Source organism: Amphiura filiformis, chromosome 14, assembly GCF_039555335.1.
Source record: "Amphiura filiformis chromosome 14, Afil_fr2py, whole genome shotgun sequence".
Classification (NCBI taxonomy): domain Eukaryota; kingdom Metazoa; phylum Echinodermata; class Ophiuroidea; order Amphilepidida; family Amphiuridae; genus Amphiura; species Amphiura filiformis.
The window spans coordinates 38,807,344-38,821,146 of record NC_092641.1 but is presented as its reverse complement, the minus strand read 5'-3'; the positions used below and the strand labels follow the sequence as shown (position 1 = coordinate 38,821,146).

At 36.9% G+C, this 13,803-nt stretch overlaps 1 protein-coding gene across 3 annotated transcripts in view; it reads right to left on the bottom strand.

The window, feature by feature from the left end:
• The window catches only part of LOC140170055 (protein C-ets-1-like), a 47,642-nt gene that overhangs the window by 21,669 nt on the left and 12,170 nt on the right, over positions 1-13,803 (bottom strand). The window lies entirely within an intron of this gene.

Here is a 13,803-nt window from a genome sequence, read left to right as displayed (position 1 = left end):
ATAGTCCAAACTTTTGCAAAAATATTGTTTGGCTGATCAACGTTTCCCCTTTCTTGTTAAAATATTCTGTTGTTATTTTTATACAGTGTTTTTTATGTAGCGCTTTGAGACTTTAATTGTGTATTGCGCTTTATAAGCATGGCTATTATTATTATACTTACAAAGAGTTGCATCTTTACATATTTTCCAAAAAGCATCTTAACTCTGTATTATAACTCTTGCAACAGTGTAACAAATATGTATTGCAAGTACAACATTGGGACAACAATTCAAGATTCACCCTTTGGCCATGAAAAGAGTAAGGAGAGCTATCCACCATCTCATGTGGATTCCACTTCATCTATCTACCCGTTATTATATATATTATTTCAATAACAAATAAACATGGATATCATGTCTCATATTCCCAATCATTCTACACTTGCACAAAAAGCTATTAAATATGTTTTATAAGTATATATATGACATAGGCAAATGAAATATCAAGTTGCCATGGCAACTGGCAATTTCATCCCATATATGCGAGAGGTATGAAATAACAATCTGTGGCTTCATCGGTTTTTTATCTCTATAAGACGCTTGCAGTATCAGACAAGTAACATCTTTACAAACTCTTTGCTCCTACGTCTGTGCTACGCCTTCACATCAACACAAACATACAAGAAACGATAGAATAAGCAAAGCACAGTGACAGACAACTCTCGGACCAATGCGATTCCCCATTTACATGCACGTGTTTGGACCAGCTATGAATATGCCTATCGGTTCTGAATGGCTAACTCTATTGTCGCAACACCAAATTTCACTTGTCTACCAAGTCACAAAACGGAAATGAACTGGCTATACCCCATTGATCATCCACTATTTCTATACAATAGACACACGCTACTCAAACATAAAACACTCAGTTATTTCAATCTATTCAACATGCTACACTTATATACTTATCCCATTTTTAATGTTTTAAGCATGACTGCAGCACAGAGAGTGACATAGGCTCTTCTTAATACGGGATCAAATCTGTCACTCCATATGATCTTCATTGCAACTTGGGCTGTAAATCCTGCTTGGGATCAATGAAGTACTTGTCTTGCTCTTGATCTCACTTTCAGCCAGATTAAGAAAGAACCAAATTGACGGGCAGTCAGCTCTGACAGGGCAAGAGCTTTCTGTTAGAAACCAAACATAGTGTTTTTCAATTTAATATCTCACTTTCATCCCTTTACCATATTTTATGAGGATGTCAAGAAAACAATACCATGTCAAGACTAGGACCCCCCCATCATCGTGCATAGTTTGACTACAAAAAGTTTAAATTTAGACCCCCCTACACATCTCAATTTGTTATCAAATATATGCTTAAATTACATCTACTACATGTATAAAAGGGTCATGGCCGAAATGCAACTTATATGATCATTTGTCCAGAGTACTCCCCCCACCCCCCACTTCAGACAAAACTTGTAATCATTTCATCTAAATAAATCAAGCTCTTGTTTATTGGCACGTTTTACTTTTTATTTTTATCCGACTAATTCATTATAATACCTCTACTTATTACATGAGTCATTGCAATGGTCAAGCGTCATCAACAAGACCACAAAAACGGGGCAGCTGACCATCAGTGTGACCACACTGACCAATCAAACTTGTTTTTAGTCTTTCTTATTTCTTTCTTTATCATGAGACCAATTGAAAGTACAAAGACATATAAGGTCAGTTACCTTTGGTTACCTTACCTTGATTTGTTTATGAACTGAGGAAGGGGGCCCATGGACTTGGAAAGTTTAAAGGTCAATATAACAAAGCAAGGTTTTGTTGATTCAGCTCCTGATCGTGTCCAGTCTAAAAAGCATAAAAAACCTATTTTGTTATATTTTCCCCCTGTTTCGCTACACTCGAAAAGCCAACCTTTTTGGACTGGTGATGGGGCGGGGGAGGGGGACTGGCTATGCCCCTGCCAAAGTTGAAAACTAATAATATGGGAACAGGGCTGTTCAATCCCTGACTGAGTCAATCCAGGGATATTCCCTGTTCAACCAGCAAGTTTAAAATTAATCTAAATGTTAATATTTTATAGAATCAGAAGTTGGTCCACAATTTTTATGATCACTGAAAAAAAGGCAAAACTAGGTTAAAATAAGTAAATAATATATTGTGTTTGTTTTCCAGGAATTGTTTAAACATACATTTCCACACTCAATTGAGTCTTTATTTACTTTTTCTATTTCCTTTGGATATGAATATTCATCAGTTTGCCAAATTACCTTTTGAAATTGTTCAAGCTGTTAATCCCACAGAGAGTAGGCCTATATTAAACTGTTGTAACCAAATACAACAATTATTGAACAAAAGCAATTTAGTTAACATGGCTTATGATCCACATAATGAGCCAGCCTTAAGTGTTGCTACTTCAACTGGTCAAGGCCGCTATTTAAATCGCCCACTACCATGAATATGTGCACGACATGTACGACTTAGTATGAGCTCCACGATCACGCAAAGTTTACAACAAAATGTTTTTTTTCTCAACATCACCGTACCACCATTTCAGGAACTGCTTACACAGTGGCCCACACAACATAGGTTTTATACAAAGAATATGCAAAGGTCATTACTAATAGTCCTAATGTGTAAATAATACAACATAAACTATCCAGCACAAGAGGTCATCATACTCGGCCATCATACCAAAAGCTCTGCATTCACTAACCAATACTGCACTGGCCCAACTTTACCAGTAGAGTAGCCAGCCATGACATATCCAGGGGGATGGTGGACCAAATTTTCAAGGGGAATGGTGAACCAAATTTGATATCAGTTGTCAAAAATTGTCAAAAAAAATCCTAAAAAACTAAATTGTCATGGAGGAGGCCAGTGCTCATCCCACAGGTGGGGCAAGATGTTTAAAAGATGCCACTGATCTTCACCAAGAACAAATGTACTGTACCTACAAGATTTCAGGAGTTACATCTAAGTGGAAATAAATTAAATTAATTGTCAGACATTCATTCTCTCATAAGTTCAATTTCAAAAGAGATCTGTATGTATCAATCGTGCATACAGAATATCATCAATGTAATTCCATTTTTTTCCCAAACTCTTTTATAATTTGTACACATGTATACATTATCAAACTGGCATGTTAAAACTTGTTTGCCTCTGAACTCAAACACACTATTTCAGAATTAAAGTGCGATTTGTACTATTTAAATAAAAAATGAAAAATTTGTCTTGTGAATTGTTTCTTCCCAATAAAGTGCCCTACATGTAAGTATCTGCCCACACACATTAGATTTTAAAGTTAGGGTTAAGATTATGGTTAGGATATGGAGATTATGATCAATTCTGAGATAAGTTTAGCATGAAGGATCGGATAGCAACGTTTGCAGTATGAGAGGGACATGAGAGCACATTAGATTAGACCATCGAATTGCATTCTGAATACGAGGAATGTCCTACTGATATCAAATAATTTTGATTCTTTGGAATTTGCGATATAATACCCTGTACAAATTTTATGGCAAAATTGATATTTTTTTTTCATTTTTGATATTTAACACTCCTTGAAGTAAACTCACGTTCCCCCTAAAAAAAAATACAGTGCAAACATTGTTATTTGTAGGAAATTAGGGTTGGGATAGTGACCACTATATGTATTGCTTCCAAATCTTCAAATTACGCAGTCTGCATGACCTGAGTGGCAGCACACAATTGTTCTTTTTTTTGGGGGGGGGGGTACAATATGAATAAATCACAAAGCCAAAATTAGTCAATCTGTTACGATGAAATACTACTGATCTATGTGTACAGTGTACTGTACCTGTTGCGTAAGCATGCAAGCTATACAAATGTACAGCCAGATATTGGCTTGACGAACTGCACACAAATAAAAATCGAGATCGTATAAGAACTGGCCTTGCCCGTACATGCGCTCACGGTGATGTAACACACCCTATACGGCCAAATCTCAAAAAATCTTCAAAAAGCATCAGATTAGTTTCAAAATCGTAATGCCCATGATGCTGACCAACTAAGATGTGTGGGCGTCTACGATTTTCATAAGATAACAAATCCAGTAGGTCTGACAGAAGATAACCTGTTGCTAAGGCAACTGGGGAACAGCTACGGAATGGATTTTACATGATGCTGCAACATGTACGTACAATTCTTGCTTAAAGTCATCATTTCACAGTCACTTGACTAGAGAATAAGTGCATTTTGGACGCTTCAAATATCTATATTCTAATCATACCAGGAAAAACAAAAGTGGATTGAGGCACTCTACTCATCAATCATATTTTACACAAATAAATACAAGTGACTAGATTTTGAATATTAATATCAATTTATACACAAAGCTCATTTAAGTGAGTACAATTTTGCGAATTCCACAAATTAATAGCCATTTTCGGACAACAGAACAGTTTTTCCAAGGCTCTATTTGATCATTACAAAGAACTATTTGATGTTGAAACGTGCCTTGATATCTGAACCAAATATGTATAATTTGCATAATAGTTCATAATTTTTGCTCCACTGGATCTAGTCCGAGGTGCTCTGACGATAACACTCCGATCGCCAGGCAATCTACGTTGTAGTAGGCCAGTGGGACAACGAAAACGCTACGTGAACGAGCTACACTGGATCCAAGGAAGATTATACATTCAGATGTGAGCATTTTACACTGGTACTTTTAATCCTCATTTTCTTCTGTTCAATACATGCAAAATTATATTCCTTCCAAAACCTACTTGCACAGAAATTGCAACTTAAAGGGGGAAAAAGTAACAACTTAATTCGTAAGAGAAACAATAAAGTAGTACCCCTCAGCCAACTCAATCCATGATTCTGCTAAGTAGTTAAGACGCCTTTACTAAACTGCCCTAAAGGCTCAAGGTGTTGAAAATAAACAAAACAAATTGGTAATATGCACAATATTTTTCCAAAAAAAAATTAAAACTTGGACTGTCATGACATCCGATTTAGAATGTATTTTAAGGCCATTTAAAATCAATTTCTTGGTTCTCATCACTGCCTGTATCATTTTAAGAAGTTGATCCTTATTTGCTATATTACTCCCACCCTCAAAAATCTTAAAAATCCTCTAAACGAGAACCAAAAAAATAATAATTTTATGCGACTGTATTTAAAATTTTACAGTCAACCCCAGCACCTAAACAACGCCAGGGGCCAACCCACAAAATCCTCTGTTTGATTCCCCCCACCTAAATAAATCACTAGAAGAATACAGCTTAATACGACTTACAAGATCGCTCATACAAAATGGCAGACTGTTAGTCTCCACGACAACACTCATTATTATTCATATTTAATTTAGTTACCCATTTCACAGACTGTTAGTGCCCTTATTATTGTGGTTATAGCGTAATAACACCTCAGGGTAAATTGCTAATTGCACACTATCGTTTGGGTTAAACTCTGGCCATCCCCTACACTTGAACGCCAAAACAAAGATATCTCAACAACCGTATCGGCTCACTGATTCATTAACCGAGCAGTGAACCGAAAATTTTGATTTTTCTTTTTGGTTGTTGTTAAAAAGCTGATCAAACCAACACCGACCATAACATGGTGTTTAGGATTATGATTTACATCATACAATGGAGAGGACTTTTCAGAACAAATCATCTTTTATTATTAAGGCTTTTGAACAACAAAATGTAACATCCAATTTCAAAGCAGCATTTCTTTATTCCCAGTTCCCAATTTTTGTTTTTTTATTCTTTGTATATTTTTGCAAAAATTTCTCTAGATTATTCAGTTCAATGTGATTTTATTATATTACTGCAATTAAAATTGTAAAAAAAAAAAAAAAAAAAAAATGGGCAAAGATAGGGAAAAAAACTTGGAAAACTAAAATGCAGATTTCTCAGTGCTGATTGATTTTAAGAAATTAGCCTAAATTTAACCAATATCTGTGATTTAACTAGTTCAGTAAAAAAACAAAGGTTTCAAGTTGTATGAATGTCCCTGGACAATTAACACCTTGTTCTTCAGCACCTCCCTCCTACCAGACTCCTACCAAGTGTGGAAGTATTGTCATGGACACCCGAATACTCCCTGGGGTAAAACCAAACAACAAATGGGTGCATAGCATTCAAAATCTTGGTATTTTCAAGGAAAAACATCTTTTCATAAAGGACTGAAGTGAAGCATAAAGTATGATTTCTTGGGATAAATAACAAATGGTGGTACAGGAGTTTGCAGCTTGATAAAAGAGGATTTGGGGGTTATATGGGTTCATACTCTAGGGGTAGCGTGTAATCCCAAGAAACTTGTTCAACGAGGAACAATTACTACCTCTCCACTTACAAGTTCATATTGATAGAAGTCAGCCACGCTTTTATAATATGCATACATGTAGAAGCAGCTTGGAGCCATTTTGGATACTTTCTGTCTGCTCGCACTGGCCGTATCGCGCATATATTCCTCTTTTTTCGTATATTGTGCAAGTTTACATATGCGTGGGTGGGGGTTTAAAGTGTGCGCTGCGCTAACTGCAGACTTGTTGCTTTATGCTCGAGTCAAATTATATAAATATTAAACACGGCTCTACGATGAGTGCTTATGTAAACCTCTACTCAGAAAACTGGATTGGGGATTTGTAATTTTGGTGATTCTGATCTTTCTTTCCTCAAGCCATTCACATTGTCATCTTTAAAAATCCTGGGAAGGCAAGGTACCATTAAGGCATATTGTGCTATATAATAAGCTTTTACATTAATGTCACAGATTAAATGAGGACACAGAGATCAAAACAAGAAATCGCAAAGGGTTTCCTACGGTCAAGTAACACTATGGACCACAAGAGCCTCATCCTAATGGCATAGTCCAATAACCTCAATTACATAATCATAGTGCAAAATTTGACCTCAAGTTGCAGAGTATGAGTTTTTGTACCCAAATCTTCAAAGGTCATTCAATGAATGTACAAATGTATTAGGGTTTAAGAACTGTTCCCCTGATAGATGAGCATGTTGTGAATCCTAGTGTAAATTAATAAAATGAAGTGTGATCAATATTTAAATGAAACACATTGCCTCCGATTTGTGGAAAATTTATGAAAAAGACTTTGAAATATTTAGTATGTTGTGCTCTGAACACTAAATGCATTTTCTGCATTTGTTTGCTTATTGTTTTGCTTGTTTTTAATTCGGTCATCAATGCAGGCCCTGCAAATAAACCAGTGCTTATCATCTGGAGTCCATCCATGGATCAGGAGCAAGAAGACAAGTACTTCTACATGACTGTTAATGTTATTCCAAAAATTAAACTGGAAATGCTATTAAAAACCATAGCATATTTCAGCAGATTGGTCTCCTAAGTCCGAGAAAGGCGCAGGATTGGTTGTTTTAGTAAATTTCCTATACTTAAGGTATAGGGAAATTTTACATTTCGCCACATATATAAATTGTACAAATAGCACAAATAGCTAGAAGTAAATGCAATTTTGAACTTAGATTATTTTTCTCATATCCTAGTTGCTTCCAATGATCGCTATTTGTGCAATTTGTGCAATTGGTGGAAAGGGCTTTAACGTGCCGACTATATAAGCAATTATGACATTGATCGCCAAGTCCCTTCTAGCCGTCAGCAATTTGTGCAATTTATGCAATTTTGAACTTAGATTATTTTTCTCATATCCTAGTTGCTTCCAATGATCGCTATTTGTGCAATTTGTGCAATTGGTGGAAAGGGCTTTAACGTGCCGACTATATAAGCAATTATGACATTGATCGCCAAGTCCCCCCTAGCCTTCAGCAATTTGTGCAATTTATGCAATTTTGGACTTAGATTATTTTTCTCATATCCTAGTTGCTTCCAATGATCGCTATTTGTGCAATTTGTGCAATTGGTGGAAAGGGCTTTAACGTGCCGACTATATAAGCAATTATGACATTGATCGCCAAGTCCCTTCTAGCCGTCAGCAATTTGTGCAATTTATGCAATTTTGAACTTAGATTATTTTTCTCATATCCTAGTTGCTTCCAATGATCGCTATTTGTGCAATTTGTGCAATTGGTGGAAAGGGCTTTAACGTGTCGACTCTATAAGCAATTATGACATTGATCGCCAAGTCCCTTCTAGCCGTCAGCAATTTGTGCAATTTATGCAATTTTGGACTTAGATTATTTTTCTCATATCCTAGTTGCTTCCAATGATCGCTATTTGTGCAATTTGTGCAATTGGTGGAAAGGGCTTTAACGTGCCGACTATATAAGCAATTATGACATTGATCGCCAAGTCCCTTCTAGCCGTCAGCAATTTGTGCAATTTATGCAATTTTGAACTTAGATTATTTTTCTCATATCCTAGTTGCTTCCAATGATCGCTATTTGTGCAATTGGTGCAATTGGTGGAAAGGGCTTTAACGTGCCGACTCTATAAGCAATTATGACATTGATCGCCAAGTCCCTTCTAGCCGTCAGCAATTTGTGCAATTTATGCAATTTTGAACTTAGATTATTTTTCTCATATCCTAGTTGCTTCCAATGATCGCTATTTGTGCAATTTGTGCAATTGGTGGAAAGGGCTTTAACGTGCCGACTCTATAAGCAATTATGACATTGATCGCCAAGTCCCTTCTAGCCGTCAGCAATTTGTGCAATTTATGCAATTTTGGACTTAGATTATTTTTCTCATATCCTAGTTGCTTCCAATGATCGCTATTTGTGCAATTTGTGCAATTGGTGGAAAGGGCTTTAACGTGCCGACTATATAAGCAATTATGACATTGATCGCCAAGTCCCTTCTAGCCGTCAGCAATTTGTGCAATTTATGCAATTTTGAACTTAGATTATTTTTCTCATATCCTAGTTGCTTCCAATGATCGCTATTTGTGCAATTGGTGCAATTGGTGGAAAGGGCTTTAACGTGCCGACTCTATAAGCAATTATGACATTGATCGCCAAGTCCCTCTAGCCGTCAGCAGTTTGCAATTTATGCAATTTTGAACTTAGATTATTTTTCTCATATCCTAGTTGCTTCCAATGATCGCTATTTGTGCAATTTGTGCAATTGGTGGAAAGGGCTTTAACGTGCCGACTATATAAGCAATTATGACATTGATCTCCAAGTCCCTTCTAGCCGTCAGCAATTTGTGCAATTTATGCAATTTTGAACTTCTCGCCGGCAGGACTTGCCGTACAAATCTTAACTTCTCGGCGGGACTTGCCGTGATGATGCCTAGGATGATGATGATGAGGATGACAAGATGCCGATGCCTCAAATTAAGTATGACTCGGATGATTGGATATAATGATGATGCCTAGGATGATGATGACTCGATATGATGCATAGATGATGATGACTCCCATAATGATGAATATGATGATGAATATGATGATGATGATGATGATTGATGATGATGATGATGTAGACGACGACGATGATGATAATGATGATGACGACGATGATTACGCTATTAGCTGGAATAAGGGCTAAATAAACCGGGAAATTTTGTGCATTAGCATTCCCCAACCAAGCCTAAGCATAATGACAAAATGAATGAAGGTGTCATTTTATTAGCGATATTGAAATTAGGGGCCCCGAAAAGTTGAGTGTTACCGTAGTTACTGCGGTTTTCGGACTTGTTTTTTCTTTCTAAACATCCTCGTACGTATCATTCTTCCTTAAATTTTCTCGGTTTGAAATAAGGCGGTTCTCGAAAGCAATGGGACAGCGCTATTTTGGGAGTCTAATTACCCTATTACTTAGCAGGAATAAGAGCTAAATCAACCGTGAAATTTTGTTGATGACGATGCATCGCATGATATAGACTTGGATTATCATGATGACCATGATGATGATAAGACGGCGATGCCTCAGATTCAGTATATAATATCATCACACTGCCGGCGCAGCTTTTGACTATAATGATGATGCCTAGGATGATGATGACTCCGATAAGATGCCTAGGATGATGATGATGACTCCGATAATGATGAATATGATGATGATGATGATGATGATGATGATGTTGACGACGACGATGATGATGATAATGATGATGATGATGATGTTGGATGATGATGATGATGATAATGATGATGATGATGATGTTGGATGATGATGATGATGATGATGATGATGATGATGATGATGATGATGATGATGATGATGATGATGATGATTAAGGCAGCCCGAAAAGTTTAGTGTTAGTGTTAGGGCGGTTTTCGGACTTGTTTTTCTTTCTAAACATCCTCGTCGTATCATTCTTCCTTAAATTTTCTCGGTTTGTAATAAGGCGGTTCTCGAAAGCAATGGGACCGAGCTGCGTCGATGCCTCAGATTCAGGATGATGAATTGTATATAATATCATCACACTGCCGACGCAGCTTTTGACTATAATGATGATGCCTAGGATGATGATGACTCCGATGATGCCTAGGATGATGATGACTCGATAATGATGATGATGATGATGATGATGATGCATGATGATGGTGGTGATGATGATGATGATGATGACGATGACGATGACGATGACGATGACGATGACGATGACGATGATGATGATGATGATGATATGAAAGCGGTTCTCGAAAGAAATGGCGCAGCGCGAGCCCGGAAAAGTTGAGTGTAACCGTAATTAGGGTTGTTGACGGATTTTTTTTGCTTATAAACATCCTCGTACGTACATCATTTTTTCATTAAATTTTCTTTCCACCAATTGCACAAATTGCACAAATAGCACTTACTGGAAGCAACTCAGATATTGGCCTCATTGTTTTTATAAATTGCATAAATTGCAACACCTGTGGCTATTTCTACAATTTGTAAAAATTGCTTACGTGCATGGCTATTTGTACAACTTGCACACTTTCTCGCACCTGTACGCAATTTGTGCAATTGGCTGACATAAATGGCACAAATTGCAACACCTGTGGCTATTTATGCAATTTGTAAAAATTGCTTACATACGTTGCTATTTGTGCTATTTGTACAAATTGCACACTTTCCTGCAACTGTAGGCTATTCGTGCAATTTACTGACATAAATTCCACAAATTGCAACACCTGTGGCTATTTATGCAATTTGTGAAAATTGCTTAAGCAACTGGCTATTTGTGCAATTTGTGCTATTTATACAAATTGCACACTTTCTTGCAATTGAAGGCTATTTGTGCAATGACCAATCCTGCGCCTTTATGCTAAGTCCTGGATCTAGTAAAGGTGCAAATGCAAGGGCCATGCTGACCATCGATTGTCCAATATAAGCACCATGTCATACTGGAATAGCCATTACCCTACTACATTATACACAAGGAAAGTCAGTCACCTATGTTGTAGTCTAAAAATTGTAGATTTTTTCCCCAATATAAATTTATTTTTATGAACAGTTTTGAATTCTTAACAAACCCGTTCAATCGAGTACAAGGAACTCTGAATTAATTCAGTAGCTTGTAATTCCTGTAATTTTGGCAAAAATGTGACACATTTGGTGAATTAATATCACACAAAACTAAAGTCATGCAGAACTCATTAAATTTCTGATAAAAACAAGAAGTCAGGGATCAAGTAGGCGAAAATGAAGAGCTATGGTGAAATGATAGGGTGATAATACAGCAATGTCATCTAAACCTGGCTACAATTGACCTCCTAAGTCCAGGGAAATGGACGTTCACTCCATTCCCAACATTAAGATTTTTGTTCAATTCTCAGAGTGACATGCATAGATGATGGACTTGTGAGAAACAAATTTGTTAGGTGACTGACTGTACAGCAATTGTGCCGTATTGCAATTTCGCTGCAAATCAGCTTGCGCTTTTACAAGTTTGTGCAATATTTTAAGTTGTCAAACAATTTCTTTAATGTGTACTGTATTCAAGTCTACATTGATTCGGTGTATATAAATTTTGTTTTTTTAAATCGCACAAAATGTAAGATCGCTACAATCACACAAAAATGTGTGCTTTGTTTCTTTTGGTTGATTGTTGCAGCACATGATAGGCAAGGGCAACTTTTGATTTGATTCTCTCATTTTTACTTCATTTTAGTGCGTAAAATGTAAAGCTGATATACATTGTACAGGTTTTACGCACTTAAAAGCGAAGACACTGGTTTACGAATATAACCTTAATCCCACTAGCAAGGATGAAATCATCAATTTGATCGAATCTGAGCAGAAACAATAACAAGTTCTTACCCCTTCCATATCAATCAATAGTCCTAATCCTCCATTTTGTAATCAACTCCCTATTGGGTTTACATGTAATGTCAACTAGGATCTTCCACCCATGCTTAAAGCCCCCCTTTCTTTAAACAGCTTAACCCCTGTTTCTACATGATCAACTGTCTGTTCTATTAGACGTTCTTACCCCCTAGTTAGCACTTAGCGAGGCTAAAAACACGGTTGTTATTCTGTACTCTCTTCCCCATCATGTATCCTCGGTCACAAACAGGGTAATTCAGGAAAGGAGGGGGCATGCTAAATGACACATGATTGACAGTGCAAAGCTGAAAATCCCCCTACACCCATACTCGATTCTAAATACAGTATTCCTTTCATGGTAGGGTGACACTATCATGGGTAGGGGGATCCTCGGGTCAAGTAGGGCTGTTGACTTCATGTGAATGAGGGGTGCTATAGGCAAGGATATATGGGACACTGTCTTCAGGATCTTCGTACTGAAAAACAGGAACCTATGAAAAAGTCTGCCTTGTTTAGTGTTACATTATGAAGTGAAAGAAGTATAAAATGAAATATTTTAAAAACATAACCCCAAATCTTATATGATTTAGTAAACTCATTAGCAAGATGTTGAGTAGGTGTTTGTGTTTATTTTCCAATATTGCGCAGACTAATAATTATGCATGGAATTGTTAAGAGCCGTTCAATGTAAGCAGTGCAAAACTGTATTTATGCCTATTGCCTATAGCGAAAAACAATCATTGGCGCAGAGGAATATTCCAAACTTCTACTTACTGAATAGATTACTTAAGCCACTTTAGAATGTCTGTCTCAGTAATAAACAAAACAAAATTGATAACAAAGATGTACGGTACATCAAAATAGTTCACTTTAATTCATTTATATTGTCACAAAAAGTACAAGAAACAAAACATGGAATCATTAAGGCCATTTGGGAAGCAGGTGGCTCACAAAGATAGAAAGCCGATTTCCTGAACAAGCATCAAGTTAGCTCAACGTTACTGAAAAGCGCAGGGGGCACGCTGAGGTGTTTCCCCTTACTGACTCAGCCGACCAATCACAGCCGACCTCACCCTATAAATCCACTCAATCCACTTTAGTCCGTACACTGCCATGCAATGCTGTTTAACAGTCCACCGAAAGTGCTAAAACCGCTTGGTACAGTCATATTGATGTCACAGCGGTAAGCTTCGGACTAATTTGAGGATGTTAAATGAACAAACCCTTAAATGAGCCTCAATTGTCCTAACCTTCGACAAAGTGTAATGAAAAACATCCACTTTTTTTCCCCTTCTAAATCGGCCACTTTCAGTTATGACTTCTGCTGTGACACAGCCCATTAACGTTTACAATATTGTTCAAGTGGCAAGCATTTATAAGGGTTCAAAAGGAGCATCTGGAGACACATGGCGCATTTCTTAGCGGGTTTTAGCAATGAATTTCAAGAAAAAGTTTTGTTTTTATAGTTCAATACTTTAAAGGAGTCAATCTGCCAATGTTTTTCACATTTTCATGATCTTTTTGTCTTAAATTATTTTATAACAACTGATCCACACAAACACACACACCCTGACAAACAACAAGTGTTTACCACTGCCACATACATGTACGCATAGATACAAACAG